Source organism: Heteronotia binoei, chromosome 4 (assembly GCF_032191835.1).
Source record: "Heteronotia binoei isolate CCM8104 ecotype False Entrance Well chromosome 4, APGP_CSIRO_Hbin_v1, whole genome shotgun sequence".
Classification (NCBI taxonomy): domain Eukaryota; kingdom Metazoa; phylum Chordata; class Lepidosauria; order Squamata; family Gekkonidae; genus Heteronotia; species Heteronotia binoei.
This window is the reverse complement of record NC_083226.1, coordinates 103,338,678-103,359,990: the sequence shown is the minus strand read 5'-3', so window position 1 is coordinate 103,359,990 and position 21,313 is coordinate 103,338,678. Positions and strand designations below refer to the sequence as shown.

The 21,313-nt window shown below is 44.8% G+C and overlaps 1 protein-coding gene across 5 annotated transcripts in view; it reads left to right on the top strand.

Annotated features, from left to right (window-relative positions):
• APC (APC regulator of WNT signaling pathway) overlaps positions 1-21,313 on the top strand; it is a 113,057-nt gene that overhangs the window by 15,335 nt on the left and 76,409 nt on the right. Inside the window, exon 1 of one of the 5 annotated variants that reach the window (XM_060235600.1) lies at positions 12,660-12,780. The exons of 3 other annotated variants lie outside the window; for them this stretch is intronic. The gene's annotated coding sequence lies outside the window, so the exon portion shown is untranslated. Of the gene's footprint in view, positions 1-12,659; positions 12,781-13,207; positions 13,294-21,313 lie in introns of those variants that run through there. One more of the 5 variants, XM_060235603.1, reaches the window with a different exon arrangement.

The window sequence follows — 21,313 nt, the reverse complement described above, 5'->3', positions numbered from 1 at the left end:
CCATTCACAGCTTCAGCCAGATTTAAGTATTCTCAGATCTGGCCAACTTCGTTGTTAGAATACATGACGATTTAAAAGTAAAAAGGCATAACAGTTTCAGCTAGGCTTCCCAATCCCCAGGTCCCAGCAGGGGATCACCTGGTTTTACAAGTTTCCCCCCGCCCCCCAGCCAGCTAGCTGGCGGGGGAAGCCCCAGCCCCTACAGCTGTAGATCTCCAGCAGTTCTAGGGAATAATGGGGAATTGATCCGCGGATATCAGGGGCTCTAGGGGGGCTGTGTTTTGAGGTAGAGGCACCAAATTTTCAGTATAGCATCTAGTGCCTCTTCTCAAAATACCCCCCAAGTTTCAAAAAGATTGGACCAGGGAGTCCAATTCTATGAGCCCCCAAAGAAGGTGCCCCTATCCTTCATTATTTCCTATGGAAGGAAGGCATCTAAAAAGGTGTGCTGTCCCTTTCAATGTGATGGCCAGAACACCATTGGAGTTCAATTATACTACACAGCACCTTACTCAGCCTCTTCACCCAATCAACTCTCCTCTGCCCTCAAATACAAACCGTCTCTACAGACGCAGTCAATTCCACCTCCTATGCCACAGTTAGCATAACACAGTTTAGTCATCCATTCATTCTCCTCCCCCCCCCTTCTGACTCTAGTGTTCAAGATTTTAAACTATAGCAACACACACACAACCTCACACATTAAATCACAGAAATAAAACAAACACAAAATACTTTATATAGCAGAATACCACAGGGACTTTTCAACTTTGTGCTTCTGACAGTACCCCCTCTCTTCCTTGAACAGCACACATGGAGTTCAAGGAGCTGCTTCTGGAATGAAAAGTTAACAACACACAATGTGTGCACAGAACCACTTTATTCATGAATCTCTCAGAATCTGTTCAACCTGAGTTGTAAAGTCTCCTAAAGGCAAAGGAATGATGTTGGCAATACTTTTGGAAATGTGTTGCCTTCCTCTTAAGACTTGTTTTGCTTGCAGTCCCAAATTCTTGGGCTTTCAGATGCTTTAGGTGTGGCAAAATGTTCCTGGTTGTATATTACAAGCAGGGAACCTCAAACAAGGCGGGAAATTCCCGTTTGCTTTCAAGAAGAAGTAGGTAAATGCTTGAATACTAAAGGAAAATGTTAATTTATTTAAACCTTTTGGCCATAAGTACCACCCCAAGTTTGAGGACAGCCAGAGTTCTCAAAACCTACTTCATAATGTGTCTCCCAGATGATCCATTCATAAGCTATGAAAGGGCCATCAACCTGTCCCCTGACTTAGATCTGCCAACATAGTCAAGATTGCCCATGTCTAATTCAGTAGTCTACAACCAGAATGATAGGTATTTCCTCCAGCCCATTTCAGGTGGCTCCTCCAACAATAGGAGGACTTAGCTATCTTGTCAAAGCCAGGATCCTGGGCTTTTACTAGTGGGGTCCCAGATCCTAAAACTGCACCAGTTGGAGCAGCCAGTTCCTGAGTTTTCACTAAATGCCATATTCTAGTTCTGCATTAAATTAGACCAATATTAGAATTTCTCCATTGGCACCCAGATAAATTCAGGTGCATCCATATTTGTAGCTGGTTCCGCTCCTGAACCCTCTTCTACTATGAGCTCAAAGTCCGCTGACCTTTCAGAGTATGCTTTCTCTCTCTTCGATTTTGGTTCCAAATTCTAATCCTTGCAAGTCCTTTTTATCCGTTCATTATTTATTAGCATTTATCTTCCCCATTCAGGATTGCTCTGCCTTCACCATTACAACCTGGTTAGGAATTATTTCCAATTTAAAGATCCTTCCTATGTATCCCACCTCATCTTTTGGTCCCATTCTTGGGTTACTCTTCACCTGCCTCCTTCACCCAGGCTGGTTGCTCTAGGCTAGCCAAATGGAAAGAAAACAGCTTGGAATAACTTGGAGCTGGGAAATAATGCAACTACATAGAGGTATATCTTTAATCTACATTAAAATTTGTGTTATAGTAACTGGTCTTATAAACCATCATAGCTCAGGATTTCATCTAATAAAAGTTATCTGCGACATAGTTGTTGAAAGGAAAGAATAACCTAGGGATCTGTGTTCCCTCTAAGCTGAGTTAGTGTGAGCTAGCTCACATTTTTTTAGCCTCTCACTCACACATTTTTGTCTTAGCTCAGGAAAAATGGTCCCAGAGCAAACTAATTTATATAGCAGCTCACAACGTTAATTCTAGTAGCTCACGAATTAAAATATTTGCTCATAAGACTTCACAGTTTAGAAGGGAGAATTGCCTAGAATTGGTATTATATGAAGGCACATGCTTGCTCTCTGTCTTGTACTTTTATCTCAAACTAGGAGTAAGGCCCATTGTGAAGAAAAATACAGTGGGCTCTAGGAGGAGGCTCTGGGTGTGTGTCTTGCTGTCTTCCTACCAACTCAAGCGAAGGCAGTGACCCCCTCCCCACACACCTCAAGGGGAGCTAATCTCTACCATCTAGAGAGCAGTTGTAAATCTGAGTAATCTCAAGTGCCTCCCCAGAAGGAAATGGCATTGTACCTGTCTGAGGTCCTATCCCTTCTCAAACCCCACCCTCTCCAGGCTCCACCCCTAACCTGGAGTTGGCAACCCTATCTCCTTTCCTTTATCTGTACCTCTGACTTCAGCTTTCCATTGCCTTCCCCCTCCCTGCAGCTTCTATATAAGCAAATGACAGTCTTCACAGTGGGGGGGGGGAAGCATTTTGTATCATTCTCCTTCCCCCCCCCCCCCATGTGATCTGAACAAACAACCTTGTCAGGCAGGTTAGGCTGGAAATCTATTCCTGGTCCAAAATTACCCAGTCAGCTTCTACAGCAAGAACCTGGGTCTGGCAGATCCCACTCTAAAGCCCCAACTCATATGTCGTCCTCAAATTCCACCACAGAATCCCCAGGAATTTCCCACCAACTTGGAAAGGTACCACTAAAGGCCTCTGGGCGAGTGCCTTGCCATCTTCCCACCCACCGAAGTGAAGGCATTCACTTCCCCCCACCTCAAGGGGAGCTGATCTCTGTCATCTATTTGGATATCAGTTGTAATTCTGAGAGATCGCCAGCCCTCACCTGGAGTTTGGCAGTAGTGGTTCTTTAAGAGGAAAGGTCTTTCCCTCAGAGACCTGTATTGATCCCTTAGGAATTTCCCAGCAACCTGGAAAGGTACCGCTAAAGGCCTCTGGGCGAGTGCCCCCCCCCCAGCCTGGCTGTCTTCTCACCCACCTAAGTGAAGGTATTTACTCCCCCGCTACCTTAAGGGGAGCTGATCTCTGGCATCTATCTGGAGAACAGTTGTAATTCTGAGAGATCTCCAGCCCTCACTTTGGCAGTGGTTCCCTAGGAGGAAAGGCCTTTCCCTCAGAGGCCTGTAGTGATCCCTTAGGAATTTCCCACCAACCTGGAAAGGTATTACTAAAGGTCTCTGGGCAAGTGCACCCCTCCCCCGAGTCTGGCTGTCTTCCCACCCACCCAAGTGAAGGCATTCACTCCCCCCGCCCACCTCAAGTGGAGCTGATCTTTGCCATGTAGAATTTCTTGACCTGAAGTTGGCAACTCTGCAGCCTCTAATGGAAAGGACAGTCTTTCTTCATAGTGTGTGTGTGTGGCGGTTGTGGGGAATCAAAGCAGCTGACATTCTCATTTCTCTCTTCCCTTTGATCTGAAAAACCCTGTGAATGCTTCCCTATCTCCTTCTCAGGCAACCATCTTGGGGTGAGGCTGAGGAGAGAAGGGAGAGAGAGAGTGAAAGAGAGTAAAGGTGGGACAGCCATGCCCTCTGAGGCGGTGCCAGGCTCCCTGGCTATTGCAGTGACCTTCTGAGGCTGTGTGTGCTGGGAGGCCGTCCGTGTGGGCTGTTGATAGGGCCTTTTGTGATGCCGCAGGAGCTCTGCAGTCCTTTTTGAAGCCGGTTGACAGAGAAGATCTAAGAGATGTGGCTATCTCTGAGGTAAGACTGCTTCTGGCAGCTTGTTTTACATTCCTGGACCTGTGTTGGCGGGGCAGAAGTCAGCCAATGGGATGCCGGAAACACAACTGACATGTGATGGGCCAATCATTTGTTCTCAAAATATTAGCGAATGGCCATCCTCGGTTTGGCCATGGTGATAAGAGAATTATTACTATAGATTCCCTGTTTTATTTTTTGTATCAAGACACAGCAATAAAGTTAAAAAATGTAAAGGTAGTCCCCCTGTGCAAGCACCAGTCGTTTTTGACTCTGGGATGACGTTGCTTTCACGTTTTCACAGCAGACTTTTTACAGGGTGATTTGCCATTGCCTTCCCCAGTCATCTACACATTCCCTCCAGCAAGCTGGGTACTCATTTTACCGACCTTGGAAGGATGGAAGGCTGAGTCGACCTGGAGCCGGCTATCTGAACCAGCTTTTGCTGGGATCGAACTCAGGTCGTGAGCAGAGGGCTTCGACTGCAGTACTGCAGCTTTACCACTCTGCACCACGGGGCAATAAAGTTACTTGCTGGTAAAATGCTTGTCTTCTATTTTTTTCTTTTCTCAAATATTTATTGTGCCAAACCAGGAGCCTTATGCTCATCAGTCTAAAGGTTGCTTTTTTACTTTCAGGTCTTAGGTTCGGTTGTTTTTTACAGGAAGGGAATATTTTTGCTTGACGCAAGGGCAGATTTGGGTAGCAGAGGTAATGCTGTTTGGGAAGGCTTTTTGGATTACCAGGATCTGTTTGTTTTGAAAATGGAGTGAGGTTACTTTGTGTAGATCAGATGAAGAGTGGGAAGTGCTTACAGACTCCAGCCTTGTTGTTTGAAAAACAGATTGGCATAGTGGCCAAGAGTGCCTTCTGTCAGCAGTATATAGTTCACTGACTCTCTTTTTGTGGCAATTAGCTGACCCACCTAACCATATTAATTTGTGGAAGCTGTTGCTCCATGTGGGCCCCAAGACAACCTGGAAACTTCAAGTGGTGCAGAATGTTGCAACTTAATTATTTCAAGGAACTAGCCAACAGGAACACACCTCATCTTTTTTAAAACAATTATGCTGACTACCAGTTTGTTTCTGAGTTCATTGCAGGGTGCTATTTATAATGTTTTCAGCCCTTCACAGCCTGGAACTTGCTTATCTGAAATGCTGTTGTCAGTTACAATCCATTTACTTTCCCACTTAGGGTCACCTGCTTGGTGTCCATCAGAGCCTGTTACTTTTAAGTAGGAACTCCCGTTTTATGGAATAGATGCCCAGAGGAGTGAGAGGGATACCTATCTTGGATGTTTGGACAGTACAAGCCTGTTGTGTTTACTATTTAGTAGAGTATGAATTACAGGCACTGTGGGGAGAGGTTAATTGGTTTTTAATCAGTAATGCTGAAGTAATGATTGTAAGCCATCTTGAGCCACAAAGAGAAAGGCAACATAAATAAATGTATAAGTGACAGACATCAGGGCAGCCTCTGGAAACATCCATCTGCACTGAAACATTCTAAATTCAAAAATTTCAATATTTAATAAAACTCTCAGTACTATTGAGAATGTTATTTAATAAAATAGTGCTATTGTGAATGTATCAGGTTAAAACGGGAAAGTAGTTGAACACCATTTTGAGTATCTATAACCCATCTTCCCATAGCTGAAATGAAATAAGTGTGTATCAGCAGGAAAAAACAAAAGTTCAAAGAGATTTCATATTCTTCTTACGTATATACAGTAGTAAGTATGCTGGTAACTTCTACTTTACCACATCAGGTTGCCCCAAGTTATGGCAATTCTGGGCTTTCAAAGCAAGAGACACTCAGAGTTGGCTTTGATGTTGCCTGCTTCTGTGTAGTGACCTTGGACTTTAGTGGTCTCCCATTCATTCATTTATTTATTTATTATTTATTTATTTATTTATTACTTTCCATTTATATTCCGCCCTCTCCAGAAGCGGACTCAGGGCGGCTCACAACATCATAAAATACAATCAATCCATAAAACATATAAAACCATAATTTACATATATCAACTTTAAAACCATCTATGGCGCTATTTCAGTACAGTATAGGCGGTATCGAATTCTCGACTGTGATTGCCAGCATTCTGTAAGATGTCCGGCGGCAGCCCTTTTTCAAACCGCAAAAGCCTGTTTAAATAATTCGGTCTTACAGGCCCTGCGGAACGCAGACAAATCCCACAGGGCCCTTATGGCTTCTGGAAGGGTGTTCCAAAGATCTGGTGCTGCCACCGAAAAAGCCCTGGATCTCGTCACACACCGCCGGGCTTCTTTTGGGCCAGGGGCAGACAACAGATTTTTTGTCCCTGATCGCAGTGCTCTCTGGGGGGGGATATATGGGGAAAGGCGGTCCCGTAGATAGGCAGGTCCCTGACCATAAAGGGCTTTGAAGGTTAATACTAACACCTTGAAGCGAACTCGGAACACAACAGGCAACCAGTGCAGCTCCCTCAGCACTGGCTGAATATGCTCCCATCGTGGCAGCCCCATTAACAGTCGTGCCGCAGCATTCTGCACTAGTTGTAGTCTCCGGGTTAGCGTCAAGGGTAGCCCCATGTAGAGAGCATTACAGTGATCTATTCTTGAGGTGACCGTAGCATGTATTACCGTCGCTAAGTCGTTGCGCTCCAGGTAAGGGGCCAGCTGCCACGCTTGCCGAAGATGAAAAAAGGCAGATCTAACCGTGGCTGCTACCTGGGCCTCCATTGTAAGGGAGGACTCAAGAAGCACGCCTAAGCTCTTGGCCTTAGGGACCGGTATTAATGGTACCCCGTCAAGAGCCGGCAGCTGGATCTCTCCCCCCGGACCGCCTCGACCCAGGTAGAGAGCCTCTGTCTTTGTCGGATTCAGTTTCAGCTGACTCAGTCTGAGCCAAGAAGCCACGGCTTGTAGCTCCAGGTCTAGATTTTCCAGGGTACAGTTAGACTGGACACCCATCAATAGATAGAGCTGGGTGTCATCCGCATATTGATGGCAACCCAGTCCATACCTCCTGACAATCTGGGCAAGGGGGCGCATATAGATATTAAATAGCATCGGGGATAGGACCGCTCCCTGCGGCACCCCACAACTAAGAGAGTGCCTCTGGGATGCTTCCTCCCCTATCACCACCCTTTGTCCCCAATCTTGGAGAAAGGAGGTCAGCCACTGTAAGGCAGATCCCTGAATCCCCACATCAGCAAGGCGGCTAGTCAGTAGCTGATGGTCAACCGTGTCAAAAGCGGCTGATAACAACAGCACTGCAGAGCCACCCTGATCCAGCTGTCGTATGAGGTCATCTCTGTGAGCGACCAGAACTGTCTCTGTCCCGTGACCTGGCTGAAAGCCGGACTGGAATGGATCCAGTGCGGAAGTGTCCTCCAGGAATCCCTGCAGCTGAATTGCCACCGCCCACTCTATGACCTTACCCAAAAAGGGAAGGTTTGACACCGGCCGATAGTTTGCCAATATGGCCGGGTCTGCCGATGGTTTTTTTAAGAGGGGACGGACCACTGCCTCTTTAAGAGGTGTGGGAAAGATCCCTTCAGTCAGGGACCTGTTGATAATGCCCTATAGTGGTTCATGCAGCCACGTTTAGCTGGCCTTTATAAGCCAAGACGGGCATGGATCTAACCTACAGGTCATAGGGCGCACAGCTGCAAGGATCCTGTCGACCTCCTCCAGACTGAGTGGACCGAAAGAGTCCAGAATTGGACCAGAAGACGTGCTCGGTGCCCCAAGTTCTTCTACTGTATTAATTATGGCGGGTAAGTCGTGTCGGAGCGACGAGACCTTATCTGCGAAAAAGCTCGCAAAAGCCTCACAGCCAATTTCCAATTCTCTAATATTTTGTTTGCCCTGCGGCAGTTCTGTTAATGACCGAATTATACTAAACAATTGTGCTGAGCGCAAGGTCGCAGATGCGATTCTGGACGCAAAGTGATCCTTCTTTGCAATCCAAATAGCCATCTAATAGGTCCGCATAAATGACCTATATGATGTTCTCGTAGCTTCATCACGAGTGTGGCGCCATTGTCTCTCTAGTCGTCTTAATCGTCGCTTCATTGATCGCAGCGCTGGGGTATACCACGGAGCGGATCGTGATCGAGGATGAAGAGGACATCGGGGAGTGATTTTGTCGATGGCCTCGGAGAGCCGGTTATTCCAGGTCTCCACTAGCTCATCCAACGAGTCGCCGGAGGGCTAGGGATCCCGTATAGCCATTTGAAGCCGCAGCGGGTCCATCTGACTACGCGGGCAAGCCAAAATCTGCTCACCACCTAAATGGGACAGGGGTGGCATGTCCACACGGGCCTTCAGGGCCTGGTGGTCAGACCATGGCACTGCCTCGGCAGATATCTGACCCACTACTACTCCCGCCGCAAAGATCAGGTCTAGTGTGTGCCCAGCCTGGTGCGTGGGCGTTGTTACATATTGGGAAAGTCCTAGTGCTGCCATGGAAAGCACTAGGTCCGTCGCCCGAGTGGAAGCTGCGTCCTCAGCATGGACATTGAAGTCACCCAGGACTATAAGTCGAGGGTGCTCCAATGCCCAGCCTGCTACAGCCTCCATCAGGGACGGTAGGGCACTGGCCGGTGCGTTAGGTGGACGGTACACCAGCCAGATTGCCAAACTCTCCCCAACGTCCCACACCAGGCCCACACACTCCACGCCCTTGATCTCTGGCGGCGGAAGTATCCTGAAGGAGCAATCCTCCCCCCCGCCCGCTCCCCCCCGCCCGCTAGTCCGGGCCTGGTGAAGGACGGAGAACCCAGGCGGGGCCACTTGGGAGAGAGCAACTGTCTCCCCCTCCCGCACCCAGGTCTCTGTCACACAAGCCAGGTCCATGTCCTGCTTGATGAAAAATTCTTGCAGGACTGAGGTTTTATTATTCATGGACCTGGCATTGCACATCACCAGGGACGGAGGCGAGTGTTTCCACTTGGCCCTCCCACTTGCCATCCTTGGGATGGGACACAGGCTGGAAGGGAAGCGAGCCCTCTTGTGTCTCGAACTCCTTCCATTCACACACTGCCTGCTCCCACCGCTGTACTTTCCCCTCCTCAGGAGCATTGGAATCCCCTGGCCTGACATCATTTACCAAAGATCTTCCGAAGTCTGGGTCTCTGTCTTGAATCAGCAACTACACAAACGTATTCTGTCCTTTTGCCCACTCTACCTAAAAATTTCTAACCACTACTAGTCGTCTCAGCCAATTAAAGAAAGAAAGAAAAATCAACAATAATAATTATAATTTTTTTAAATTTATTTTAATTCGCCCCCTCCTCCCTCCCCCCACCCTCAATTCTAATTAATTGGTCAACTATCTTATCTCAATTTAGTGGATAAATAATCCCTTAGGTCTAAATAAAGTCATTCAATCAAGTTTTAAATCAATTTAAGACCCCAAAATAACCATAAATAATAATTGGGTGAGGTCACTAATTGCAACGGGTAATTTGTTTGTTGGAAGGCTGGAAGTGGTGGTATGCTGCGGTTCTTAAAGTGCTAGATGGTTTTAACATTGAGTGTTCTCAGTCTCTTTAAAGTGCAGGAAGGCAGATTTTAAGTGCTGGTGTGCTGCTGTTCTTAAAGTGCTGGATAGTATGCTACAGTTCTTAAAGTGCTCTTTAAAGTGTCAGTGCGGAAAAGAAGGTGCTAGTGTGCTGTAGATCTTCAGTTGCTGGCCAGTTGTTTAGCATAGGCTGGTCTCGATCTCTTTAAAGTGGCAGTGCAGTACAGAGGTATCAAGGTGTAATGTGCAGAGGTAGTGCAGAGGTAGCAGGGGGTAAGGTCACAGCTCATCAGGTTATCTGTATATTATTCAAATAATAACATAGGTGACCCTGTTTAGCTTCCAAAATCTGAGAAATCAGGCTAACCTATGCTATCCAGGTCAGGGCAAAACTAGCTTTTAATCATTTTAATTAGCAGGGTACGTCTGTATTTTCAGTCCTACAGTACTAAGAATGGCTACAGTAGCAGGCTTTGTATGTGAAATCTGCCTGATAGAAAGTAAGCAGTACACTTGGTACTTAGGGTTGCCATGTCTGGGTTGGAAAATACCTGGAGACTTTGGAGGTAGATCTGATAGAGGGCAGGGTTTGGAGAGAGGTCTCAGCATGCCATAGAGTCCACCCTTCAAAGCTGCCATTTCTCCAGGCCCCATCTGGAGACTGTACAACAACAACAACAACCTTCTGGGAACTGGATGAGTCTACAGATCTGCTTTCTAAATTTGAGAAAATTGTCAGTCTTTTATTAGAGTAGTGACTCTTGCTCAGATAGAGTTTTAATTACGAAGTAAGAATGAAGCTATTAAGTGTTGAATTTTATCATAATGGATTAAAACAAATTATATAAACCATCTGAATTGCACCAAACTGTCTTGGAATTTGTATAATAGGAAAATGCATAAAAATATGCAAGCTGCTTAATGACAGAGTGTAGTATAGGCTGTCTTAAGTCAAACTTGAGTTGTCCCATGCATTGCTTACGATGAAAGGAAACAGGATGTGCTGTTGGCATAATCACTGTGTTTTCCCAAATGTAGTTGTCCAACAGTGACTACCTTCCTGTTATAAATACTAAAATATGAGAGAAGTCCTAAAATTTTAACAGATAACGTCTGTGTGCTATGATCCAAATAGCTGGTGGTAAGGTGTAGATGACTGGGGAAGGCAATGGCAAACCACCCCGTAAAAAGTCTGCCGTGAAAATGTGATGCGACGTCACCCCAGAGTCGGAAATGACTTGTGCTTGCACAGGGGGCTACTTTTTTTTTATGATCCACATAAGCTTTCTTTAAAAGCTGTTGTGAGCATAAGTATGCAATGTATTGAAGCATATAATGTCGCTGTTGTACAGAAGTTATACACTGTATAAGATCAGTTTTCTAAACAGGGGCAAAAATGGCAGTACTTGGGTTACAATCATAGTTTGTAGGCATAAAAGCCCTTTGGTTTTAGAAGTATACCTTTTCCATAAAAACTTTTGTAAAAGTGTATAGTTATCTCACATGTGTGTATAAGTTTTAAAATACAGCTGAAATTTGGCATGAAAATTCTATTGTACTACAAACATTGCAAGATCTTTAAAAAGGGCTGAGGATTTTTTAAATAAATGCTGCCACTGAAATCATAGAATTAAAGATCTGGAAGAGCTTTGAAGGTCATATCAACTTCTTGCTTTAAGACGAATTCCAGCAATTTGAATTGAAATGGATTAGGTAGATTTTCATGTTCATATATGAGACAATGTTGTATAGATTTGAGTTTCAGACTAGAATCTGAGAGACCCAGGTTTAAATCCCTGCTTTCCCATGGAAGCTTGCTGGGTGATCTTGAGCCAGTCAGTCTCATCCTAATTCACTTCACAGGGCTGTTATGAAAATAAAATGGAAGAGATGAGTGGATCCCTGTTGGGCAGAAAGGCAGGGTGTAAATGAAATAATGTTCAACAGTGGAAAGAGCTGAATTAAACTAGTCTTCTCTGTTATTGTGTGCTGATTATTTTTATTTATTTATTTATTTATTTATTTATTTATATTTCGATTTATATCCCGCCCTTCCCACTGGAATGGCTCAGGGCGGCTTACAGCATATAAAATCTAACATAGGTTTGGCTTTAAAACATCAATTTACAACAGTTTAAAACAGTAAGTTAATAAAACATAAAAAAACAGCGGTCTGTCAGAGTGCACACTACCACCATCCAAAATTCCCAGTGTCGGTTAGTTGTAAGCCAGCCAGAAGAGGACTGTCTTGCAGGCCCTGCGGAACTGCCCAAGGTCCCACAGGGCCCTCACCTCTTCCGGCAGCTGGTTCCACCAGCAAGGCGCCGTTACCGAAAAGGTCCGATCCCTAGTAGATTTCAAACGGGCCTCGTTTGGCCCGGGGATTACAAGCAGGTTTTGAGAACCCGATCTCAGTACTCTCTGGGGAACATGTGGGGAGAGACGGTCCCTAAGGTAGGCAGGTCCTAGGCCATATAGGGCTTTAAAGGTAATGACCAGCACCTTGTACCAGACTCGGTATATTTTTGGCAGCCAGAGCAGATCCCGAAGCCCCGACCGAATGTGCTCCCATCTTGGGAGCCCTAATAACAGCCGGGCAGCGGCATTCTGCACTAACTGCAACTTCTGGGTTTGGCACAAGGGCAGCCCCATGTAGAGGGCGTTACAGTAGTCCAACCTCGAGGTGACCGTGGCATGAATCACCATTGCTAGATTGTTGTGCTCCAGGAAAGGAGCCAACTGCCTTGCCCGCCTAAGATGAAAAAAATGCAGACTTGGCAGTGGCTGCTATCTGAGCCTCCATTGTCAGTGAAGGCATTTTTCATAGCAGCCATCAAGTGCCTTTGCTACTATTGATGGTTTAGCATTTAAGGCAGCATAGTTTATTGTAATACAGATTGTTTGGTTAAATGGGATAAGAGAAACTGATTTCTTGTGTATGTTCATTTGTTGTTATTTGATGTACCCACCCACCTTAAATTTTGTTTGCAATTTCCTTCATTGCTTTGCAAAAGTGGCTGTCCTTTCCTGTTTATGATGATTGGTTACCCTCCTCATCCCTCTTGCCAGATCTTCTAGACAGCAAATTTGCAAGGGGTAGGATGGGTAGGAGAAAAGGAAGTGCTGGATGTGAACTACAGTATGTTACATTCTCCAGTGTGAACGGGGCCATCAGCTGGGTTGGGCTGGGTGCACACGTGACTGGAATGTGTCTGTATTGGTTCTGGCTCTAGCGCAGCTGGTGAATACAGGAGGGGATTGAGTGCTGAAGGCTGAATGGAGGTGCAGTCGGTGTCGGAGATGGGGTAGGTAAATGCTAGCATTACATTTCTCTTGGAAGTAAGCATGGAGCATTTATCATGACAGCAATGTCCCATTTGACTACTGTGTGACAAATGTTAGGAAAGAGCCTGATTTTCCCCTCCCTCATCCTTTCAGCTTCTATGGAGAGAAGCGAGGAAGTGATTCCTAAGGTTTTGATCCGTGTTTTTGACAGAATGGAAGAAAAAGATGAGGGTGAGCACAAAATAGGGTTAAAAAAGACTCTTTTGTTGAGCAAAAATGGTTGTTTTAAAGGTTTGAAATGTATTGGGGGAATAGTATCTTAGGAGACGGATAAAGGTCAAAAAAGAATGAAATGGATTCATTGCTTGGAGGAATGAAAGCATGAGCCCATTGAAATCCTCCCTTCTCCCTCCTCCTCCTCCATCCTGTCAGTAGCGGCAGCCAGAGAAAGGGACACAAAGCAGTGGAGGAGATGCCTTGATTTGAATCTAACAACCCCACAATGCAAGGACTGTGGGGGGAAGATGAGGAAGGTATTGTAGAGAATGGATTAATTCTAACTTGGGGAGGTTAAGATTTGTTTTTGCACGATATGCAAGATATTGCAAAGCCATGAAGACTCCCTGCTTGAAAATGCTGCAAAATCCCAGTGTCTTTGTTGGTGAGGGATGTATTGCTGGCATTTCTGCAGTTTACTGCAGCGGTTTTTTGCTCCTTTACTGAAAGGAAAAAGCTGCATAGAGATGAGAGCTTGTGCTGCACTGCTGCATCCAGAAATGCAATGAAGCAATAGGGCTAAGTGACTGTTTGTCACTGCTTTAAAAAAAGGAAAAGAAAACACAAATGGAAAATAAGGAGGAAAGAAAAGGAGAACAGTATCTACCAAAACCTGACTTCATCTATTCATCAAAGGAGATACTGGGACTTATTCAATCTTGGGTAGTATTAGTAATCTTAATTATTTATAAAGTAGTGTCTCCTTTTTTTCCCTTGTCAAATGCAGCTTTTAAATGCAATAATTGTCAGCTTTAATACATCACTGTTGAGGAAAATAAAGGTTTTTATTTAGGCATAAACATCATCCAAAAAAGTATTACATTTAAATTATTAAAATGGAAGAGAAATTAAATTTGTAGTAAAGAACCAGCAGGCATCATTTTATAGATGACTTGCTTTTTCTGGGGATGAGATCCTGGAGTTGTATATTGTATTATGTCAATGCCTAGAAATGAGAAGTCTAAATTTTAAGTTTATAGTGGATATATTTTTCATTATGCAAATCACCTGTATATTGTAGTCTGTCATGACTCAAGTAATGTTCTTACTCATTGATAAAGATAATATAGTTTCTACATTTTCTATGGCAAGGAATTTTCTCAGCATGTAAAACGTTTTAATACAGTCTTCAGCTTTAATAGCAGATTTCTAATTTTAATTGTTTTATTTGTTGCTAGTAGACCTCTGAATACTTTAGCCTTCCTTATAATGTCTATATGTAAATAGAACCAGTTGTAGAAAGAAAACCATTTACATGGCCTGCCTTGGAAAAAATGTGTTAAATAAAGCTTGTTTTTAAAATTTGTATTTGTTTCTAAGTGGGGTACTAGCTAAAACGAATGTGTGACTACAAATTTATGTTGGAATAAAAAGTCAAATTTTGGTTGGCAGTATCTGTCCTTAAAAATGTTTGTTTCAGTCTTTCCTACCAATAGATGTGGTGAGGAAGAAGACAGAAAATTTGTTATGGTGAATTTCTTTGGATTCTTTTCTTTGATTGTTTCATGTTGACTATGTATAAAAACAGTTAAATAAGAGTAGTTTTTGAATGATATGTTTTACTCTAGTCTATAAGAAGGTTTGCATAAGCTGATATGTAAGTATAATTAAAATGATAAATGTCACTGAACTTGGATGAGTGAGTAGGTTAGAAACTATATGTTCTCACAATTAAAAAACGTATAAATTAACAGTGAGAAAAGTTTGTAATTGATATTTAGTTCCATTTTGCCATATGATCCAAATGATGACTTTCCCATGGTTTTGTCATATTAATATCCCTGTATTGGTTCCCTTGCGATCGTGAATTAATATTCTTTGTAATTTACTGTCACATCATCTCAGTGTGTGAATCATGTCTTCATAAAGAAGTACTAGGGAAATTAGATCTCTCTCCTGAATTATGTCTTGCTTATCAAAAGGCATACTGTTGATGTAACTATGTACAACCAAAATGCAGTCCTGAAGAGTGCTATGCTGCTCTTAGCCCAGACTTAAAAGGATGTAATTCTGCTTTAAAGGCACTGTGGCTATCTCTCTGTGCCTCCCCCCCACCAGTGGCACTTACTGAGGCAAGATTTTTTTAAAGCCTGAATTTGTTTACTTTGGACACTCTGAATCTAAAAATTGTATTATGGTAACTTATCTTCAGCTCTCTTCACTTTCAGTGGCACGCACCTCCTTTTCCTGGCAGCAATGCCTGTGAGAGCGAGGGAGAGAGCATTCATGAAGTGTACCATTGGTGAATAGTAGGGGATATGCATTTTTTTTTTCATTTTTTGGTCCAGGTCTATTGAACCCCCAAAATTGTGATTCCGGGGGGGGGGGGGGGGGGCTGGATCCCAATACCAGTAAAATATTTGGATCCAGGATTTTTTGGAAATCCTGATTTTTTTTCCCTGGGTCCAATAGACTTGAACTGAAAAAAGGCCAAGAAAAAAAACAATGGCAAAGCCACAAAAACAGCTGAGGGATGGCTCAGCTGTGGCTCTTCTGGACAATCCCTTTAAATTGGACTGCCCAAAAGAGCTTGCAAAGGAGCCAAAGAGAACACTCCTTGCAGGCACTGCTGGGGGCTCTGCTGGGCAACCCAGTTTAAGCTGGAGTGCCTAATAGAGCCTGCCAAGGAGCAGATCTTGTAGGGGAAATCTCTCCCCATGGGGTGGACTGGGGCTCTGTTGGGAGAACTGTGCAGGAGGCGGGGGTAATTCCAATTTATATCAGAGATTTTTTTTCAGGAATTTCTTTCCAGTTTTCCCCAAAAGGTCATAGCAGGCTGGGCGTAGGAGCACCCAAGACTTCTGGTCCTGGGTGACTTCAATGTCCATGCTGATGACGTGGGCTCCACATTGGCGTCGGACCTGGTGTCATCCATGGTGGCGTTGGGACTCTCTCAATATGTACAACTCCCACCCATCAGGATGGACACATTCTGGATTTGATCTATGTAGCGGGAATGATAGTGGACAGTATTACTGCTGATTCAGTGCCGTGGTCGGAGCACTGTGCCCTGAAGGCCCGTTTGAACATCCCGCTCCAACCTTGTTTGGGTGTATTTTAGCCCACCCATGGAGCCAAATGGACCCTATGCAGTTCCAGACGGCTCTTCAGAATCCTTGGCCCCCTGGCGATTCTCTAGATGAGCTAGTGGAGACCTGGCATAACAGGCTTGCCATGGTCATCAATGAGATCGCTCCCAGGCACCCTCTGCACCCCTGTACAAAGCTGGCACCCTGGTATACACCAGGACTATGGCAGATAAAACATAGACTCAGACAGCTAGAGATGCAGTGGCGGCGAGCCCACGACATAAGAACATAAGAGAAGCCATGTTGGATCAGGCCAGTGGCCCATCCAGTCCAACACTCTGTATCACCCGTGGCTAATAGCCACTGATGGACCTCTGCTCCATATTTTTATCTAACCCCCTCTTGAAGCTGGCTATGCTTGTAGCCGCCACCTCCTGTGGCAGTGAATTCCACATGTTAATCACCCTTTGGGTGAAGAAGTACCTCCTTTTATCCGTTCTAACCCGACTGCTCAGCAATTTCATTGAATGCCCACGAGTTCTTATATTGTGAGAAAGGGAGAAAAGTACTTCTTTCTCTACCTTCTCCATCCCATGCATAATCTTGTAAACCTCTATCATGTCACCCTGCAGTTGACGTTTCTCCACGCTAAAGAGCCCCAAGCGTTTTAACCTTTCGTCATAGGGAAAGTGTTCCAAACCTTTAATCATTCTAGTTGCCCTTTTCTGCACTTTTTCCAATGCTATATCCTTTTTGAGGTGCAGTGACCAGAATTGCACACAGTATTCCAAATGAGACCGCACCATCGATTTATACAGGGGCATTATGATACTGGCTGATTTGTTTTCAATTCCCTTCCTATTAATTCCCAGCATGGCGTTGGCCTTTTTTTATTGCAATTGCACACTGTCTTGACATTTTCAGTGAGTTATCTACCACAACCCCAAGATCTCTCTCTTGGTCAGTCTCTGCCAGTTCACACCCCATCAACTTGTGTTTGCAGCTGGGATTCTTGGCCCCAATGTGCATTACTTTGCACTTGGCCACATTGAACCTCATCTGCCACGTTGACGCCCACTCACCCAGCCTCAACAGATCCCTTTGGAGCTCCTCACAATCCTTTCTGGTTCTTACCACCCTGAACAATTTAGTGTTATCCGCAAACTTGGCCACTTCACTGCTTACTCTCAACTCCAAATCATTTATGAACAAGTTAAAGAGCATGGGACCCAGTACTGAGCCCTGCGGCACTCTACTCCTTACCGTCCTCCACTGTGAAGACTGCCCATTTATACTCACTCTCTGCTTCCTATTAATTAGCCAGTTTTTTATCCACAAGAGGACCTGTCCTTTTACTCCATGACTCTCGAGCTTACTAAAGAGCCTTTGATGAGGAACTTTATCAAAAGCTTTCTGGAAGTCAAGGTAAACAATATATGTCGGGTCTCCTTTGTCCACATGTTTGTTCACCCCCTCAAAGAAATGTAACAGTTAGTGAGGCAAGATCTTCTCTTACAGAACCCATGCTGAGTCTTCCTCAATAACTCGTGTTCATCAATGTGCCTACTCATTCTGTCCTTGATAATGCTTTCTACCAACTTTCCCAGTATTGAAGTCAGACTGACTGGCCTGTAGTTACCAGATCTCCTCTGGAACGCCTTTTAAAGATGGAGGTGACATTTGCTACCTTCCAGTCCTCAGGAATGGAGCCAGATTTCAATGAAAGATTACAGATTTTTGTTAGAAGATGCACAAGTTCAACTTTGAGTTCTTTCAGAACTCTTGGATGTATGCCATCCGGACCTGGTGACTTATTAGTTTTTAATTCGTCCATCAGTTGTAGGAACTCCTCTTTTGTCACCTCAATCTGACTCAGGTCTTTCAACACCCCTTCCAAAATTGGTTCTGGAGCAGGCAAGCACTTCTCATCTTCCACAATGAAGACGGAAGCAAAAAATTCATTCAGCTTCTCAGCCATTTCCCTATCCTATCCTTTGACCCCTTGGTCATCCAAGGGCCCCACTGCCTCCCTGGCTGGTTTCCTACTTCTAATATATTTGAAGAAATTTTTATTGTTGATCTTTAAGTTTTTTGCAATATGCTCCTCATAGTCCCTTTTTGCCTGCCTGATCACAGTCTTGCGTTTGATTTGCCATTGCCTGTGTTCCCTTTTATTAATTTCACTTGGACTAGCTTTCCAGCGCTTAAAGGAGTCCTTACCTTTTACAGCTTCCATTACTTTGTTTGTTAACTATGCAGGCCTTCTCTTATACCTGTTTGTACCTTTCCTAACTTGTGATATATATTTTATCTGTGCTTCTAGGATTGTAGTTTTAAATAGTCTCCAAGCTTCCCCAAGGGTTTTGACTGTATTTACCTTTCCTTTCAGTTTCCTCTTCACATGCCTCCGCATCTCAGAGAATTTACCCTTTTTAAAGTTAAACGTGGTTGTCCCGGTGTTTTGGGGCAACTCTCTATTTATACAAATAGTGAAATCAATAACGTTATGGTCACTGCTCCCAAGCGGTGCGATCACTTTTACATCTCTCACCAGGTCTTGGGCATTACTTAGGACCAAATCCAGGATTGCCCCACCCCTGGTAGGTTCTGTGACGATCTGCTCCATAGCAAAGTCATTGAGAGCATCTAGAAACTCAGTCTCTTTCTTCGACCAGAACGCATACTGACCCAATCAATCTGCAAAGTGACAAGATCAGCTTATAGGTCATACATGAGAACCTATGAGGTGACAGTCAGGGCCACTAAGAAAATATATCTTACGACCATGATTGCATCTGCGAACGTGTGCCCAGCACAATTATTTAGGACAATTTGTTCTTTAACTACCCTACCGCAGAGTATTTCAGATGCTAGGGAATTGGATATTGGCTGTGAGGCATTTATGAGCTTTTTCGCAGATAAAGTCCTATCATTCTGCCGTGACCTCCCTGCCACTTTGGAAGCAGTAAGTGAACTCAAAACTCCGAGCATGTCTTCTAGTCAAGTTTTGGATTCTTTCACTCCACCTAGCCTGGAGGAAGTTGACAGAATTCTCTCCACTGTGCACCCAACCACCTGTAGGTTGGACCCATGTCCCTTTTGGCTAATAAAAGCTGGCTGAGAGGAGCTACGAGTTCCCCTAAGGGAAATTGTCAACAGGTCCCTTCTTGGAGGAACCTTCCCCCAGCCTCTTAAAGAGGCTGTGGTTCGCCCTCTTCTAAAAAAGCCATCTTTAGACCCGACTGAATTGGCGAACTACCAGCCAGTGTCTGACTTGCCGTTTTTAGGCAAGATTATTGAAAGGGCTGTGACAGTGCAGCTTTAGAGTTTTCTGGATGATGCTTCTGTGCTTAACCCACATCAATCCGGTTTTCGTCCGGGTCATGGGATGGAGATGGTTCTGGCTGCCCTTACAAATGACCTCCAGGGGCACCTGGACAGAGGTGACTTGGCAGTGCTGATGTTGCTAGACCTGTCGCCGTCACTGGGATCCAGGGGTTGGCCTTGAAGTGACTTTCCTCCTTTCTCCAAGGTCAGGGACAGAGGGTGGTGCTAGGAGACTAACTGTCCCAATGACACCCACTTATCTGTGGTGTGCTGCAGGGAGCAGTTCTTTCTCCAATGTTATTTAACACCTGCATGCGCTCCCTTGCCCAGATTGCCCAGAGATATGGGCTGGGTTGTCACCAGTATGCAGATGACACCTAGCGCTATCTGTTGATGGGCGGCCAGTCCGACTCCACCCCGGAAGATCTGTCCACAGTATTGCAAGCTGTGGCGGGGTGGCTCAGGCTGAGTAGACTGAAATTAAATCCGATGAAGATGGAAGTCCTGTATCTGAGTTGCTGCGATTTGGGACTGGAGGTCCACTTACCGACCTTCGACGGAGCCTAGCTCACGCTGGCGCCCAAGGTTAAAAGCTTAGGGGTGCTCTTGGATCCCTCTTTAACAATGGAGGCCCAAGTAGCTTCCACTGCCAAGTCAGCCTTTTACCATCTGCGGATGGCAAGGCAGTTGGCCCCCTTTCTCGAACGTGACAACTTGGCAACAGTGATCCATGCTATGATCACCTTGAGACTGGATTACTGCAATGCCCTCTACATGGGGCTGCCCTTGTCCCAAATCCGGAGACTCCAGCTAGTGCAGAATGCTGCTTCCAGGCTGTTAATGGGAGTTCCTCTGCGGTAACACATTCAGCACTGGCTTTCGATAGTGTACTGGATTCGCTTCAAGGTGCTGGTTAAAGCCCTATATGGCCAGGGTCCTACATACCTTAGGGACTGCCTTTCCCTGCATATACCCCAGCAAGCACTTCGGTCAGGGTCTCAGAACATGTTGACAGTCCCCAGCATTAGAGAAGTGAGGCTCAAATCAATGAGAGCCAGGGCCTTTTCTATTGCTGCCCCTAGCTGTAGAATAAGTTGCCGGAGGAGGTCAAAGCCCTGCAAGAGCTTTCACAGTTCTGCAGGGCCTGCAAAACAGCACTCTTCTGCCGTGCATTTTCATGATGACAACACCTGCAGCAACGGGATCGGCCCATAAAAACATTACCAACGGTCTACCCCATCACACCATGGTGATCCTAGGACCTCTTAGAATGGTTTACCACCATTTGAACTTGATCACTGTCTAAAACTTGATACTAGCACATGTAGATGTTTTAGAAATTGTTTTTATGTTTTATATTTTTATTGTTTTATATATTTGGTCACACTAATGTGACTGTGTGATCTTAAATTTGGCGGGGGGGGATATAAATCAAATAAATGAATAAATAAATCCCAGATACATTGGGATGCTGAAATATACCCTCAAAATATCTGTAAGGTGTATTTTTCATTTGATTAGACCTGAATGCACACCCCAAGCGAATAGTGGTGGTATGTGGTGTTACAGTGCTTGGTGTTTTCTGTTGTGGAAGACAGCATGAGAAATTGAGATCCTGCAGAGGTAGCAGCTGTACTGAAAGAAGTGTCTTTCCTCACTGCAGAAATGCAGCAACACAATGTAGCTGCCCTCATTGTGGCTGCATTTGGTGCCACAGGAGGATCAAGGGAGAACAGATGTTGTGACTGCTAGTCTGTGTTTGTGCTGTCTTCTCTTGATGCCCCAGGAGAGACAAAGTTCACATGCAGTAGCACTTGGACTCCAGCTGGTTGATTACATGCTGTTTTTACTTATTGCAGTTGTCTGGATGGCAAAGCTGTATGATGGTATAATTAATGCTTAAAGGATGTAGATTTTTTTA